Source organism: Teleopsis dalmanni, chromosome 1 (genome assembly GCF_002237135.1).
Source record: "Teleopsis dalmanni isolate 2A chromosome 1, ASM223713v2, whole genome shotgun sequence".
Classification (NCBI taxonomy): Eukaryota; Metazoa; Arthropoda; class Insecta; order Diptera; family Diopsidae; genus Teleopsis; species Teleopsis dalmanni.
This window is the reverse complement of record NC_051846.1, coordinates 59,988,414-59,991,412: the sequence shown is the minus strand read 5'-3', so window position 1 is coordinate 59,991,412 and position 2,999 is coordinate 59,988,414.

The window sequence follows — 2,999 nt, the reverse complement described above, 5'->3', positions numbered from 1 at the left end:
TATTTCGTTTAAGTTGGGACATCGGCAGTGAAAACCCATTTGCTATTAATTACACTCTAAAACAATACCCCTTTTCTGATTTGCAAGTAGGAATTTCAAACTTAATACAGATGAGACTAGTGATTTTTACAATCAATCAATAAATACGGAGAGAGAAAATAGTATTTTGCAGTTTTGTGATTGCAGTTTGTCAAAGAAGGGATGCATTGCCGAGGATTTTAAATGCTTAGATCGAGACAGTATGATATCATGATTATCATATATTTGTCCATAGGTTAATAGTTATTTAATTTCAGTTTGAAACCTCTATAAATTTTTGACTAACTCAAGCTTGTCACTAAAGATTTGAAGATTCAAGAGTACAGGTTGCAGAGGATGTCTCGCTAAAAAAACTAGGCAAAGATTCCAAAGATATTAACGACAATTCAGATATACCACATATACCACTAAAAGAACATAAATATTCATTTCCATTTAAAGATGTTTCGAAAACGGAAAAGATTGGTAAGATTTAAGTCAAATACATAAGCTACAATAGGCCAAGTTTGAGAAACAGATAATGGATTGTCTTCAGTTTTAGCCAAGCTGAAACAATAAAACTAAGGTTTCTAAGTCCTTAGAGAATAATATCGGGAAATATGATTCGAGACCAAAATCACAAATATAAATACTTATATAAAAGTAATTAAAAAGTAAGTATCGTTTGATAAATAAATCGTTGAAATTATATGTATATTCTAACTAATCTTTTTATAGGTCATTTAACAGCACTTGTATTGAAGTGCCGAAAACATATAAAACCGAAATTCTTTTCACTGCTCATAGTAATGTTGTATTAAAAAACAAGCTTAGCAGATCAGTGATCAGTGCTTAATACGTAAAGATTAATTATGATGACAGGCACAAACATGAATATCTACGATTTCAGGTGAGTGAGAAAAAACTGTAAATGAGTCTCTTTATAAATATGATAAATATTTGCAAAATATACAGCACTCGTAAGAACATAGTATTATCTGTTTTACGAGCAACTCGTAGTAAAGTTCGAGCAAACGAGAGCGTAAGGCAAATTAAGTATTATTTTGTGCTCTTAACATAAAATTTCATACAAAAGCTTTGTGTAATTTATGGTGTAAACAACTGTGGATAAACAAGACAACATTTTTAAGCTTAAATTCAAAAAGTTCAAACGTTTTTTTTTATTTGTTGCTTTTTTTGTAATTTCACATTTTATACATATTCCAATTTAATTCTCATTTAAAGCAACAAAATAAAACAACTGAATGTACATTTTATTAGAAAGTAAATGATTTAAGTAGACTGTATATCATTATGGTATTTTGATAGAAATTTTACGTCCCCTCAGGCGCTCTCTTTAGGCTGAAAATTTGCATGTGTAACCCACTTCTGTATATTAATAGTTAGTCGAAGTTATTATGAGTAGCTCGTGAAACTGATCTTATTTAACCTTTATCAGCGTATAATACAATTATACATACACATAGCCAATAAAGACTGCGTACACCTTGCGAATTGATATTTACATGTAGGGACACTTTTATCCCGTTATCTCAAGAATGAACAAACGAATACAATTTTTGTATTTTGCTATTTAAACTTTAGATTTTAAAGAATGTAAAAATTTTAATTTAAAATATTTATGTTGTGTTTCTTTATTACACATCAAAATTCGTAAGGTGTACGCAGACTTTATTGGCTATGTGTATATACCAATGCATATCCAGTACATTTTAATTCTCAACAACAGCTATTATTTCTTCGTTGGAGAGAGTGAAAGAAAGTGAGAGATAGGCAGAGAGCGAAATAGAGGCAGAGAGAGAGAGAGAGAAAGGCAGAGAATGAGAGAATGTCAGAGAGTGAGATGTAAAGAGTGAGAGACAAAAGGATAGAAAGAGGGGAAGGGAGAGGGAAGCTATATGTGGCAAATAGACACAATGTTTTTTTAGCAACATGAGAATTATCTATATCGATACCTATTGTTTGACAGCTGAGAATGTCAAGCTTCTCTTTTTTGTTTAGTAAACTTTCATTATTTATCATGAAACGTTAAAAAAAATGAATCTGTTCGCGAAGTTCATAGAGTGTATAGTGTTTAGTGATGAAGCTCATTTCTGATTAAATAACTATGTCAATAAGCAAAATTGACATTTATGGAGGAAAGGTAATCCTCAAGTCGCTAACGAGTCATTACATTCATAAAAATTGACTGTTTATTGCGGTTTACACGCTGGGGGCATCATCCGTCCTTATAACGTTCAAAATGATAAAGAAGCTGCGGTTACGGCGAACGCTAGCGAGCCATACTGACTGCATTTTTGTATCCAAATATAAGTCAGTTAAACTTTGACGACATTTGGTTTCAGTTTCCACAAGACTGCTCGACTTGCCATACAGCGCGTTTAACAATCAATTTATTTCGAAATCAATTTGGTGACAACTTTATTTTAAGGAGTGGTCTAGTTAATTGGCCGTGCATTGCTTCGTTCGTGCGAATTAATGTCTCTCAATTACTTTTTATAGGGCTATTCTGTCATTGGTTTATGTCGACAAACCAGCCACTTTTGAAGCATTGGAAGCCAATGTTTGTGTCGCCATTGACGCCATATGGCCATTTCTATTCCAAAAATTAGTCAACAATCGGATTGATCGAATGGACCATGTAAGTCGTAGCCACGGAGGATATATGTAATGGAAATCATATTAAAAAAATTTGTCAAAATGATCAATGGGATCTGAACATTGGTTCAGTACAGCAGAACAATCATTACTTAATATCTGTTAAGTACAATTTAGCAATAGAAATAAATTAACAAATAATTAAGATTGTACTATTCATAGCCAATAAAGGATGTTTAAAAAAAAACAAAAAAAAAATTAACTACCAGATTATAATAAAAAAAATTTCATTCCCACGATATTTCTGTCTTGTATTATCATTTTAAGTTCTCATGTAGCTAAAAAAACACCCAATAGCCGAG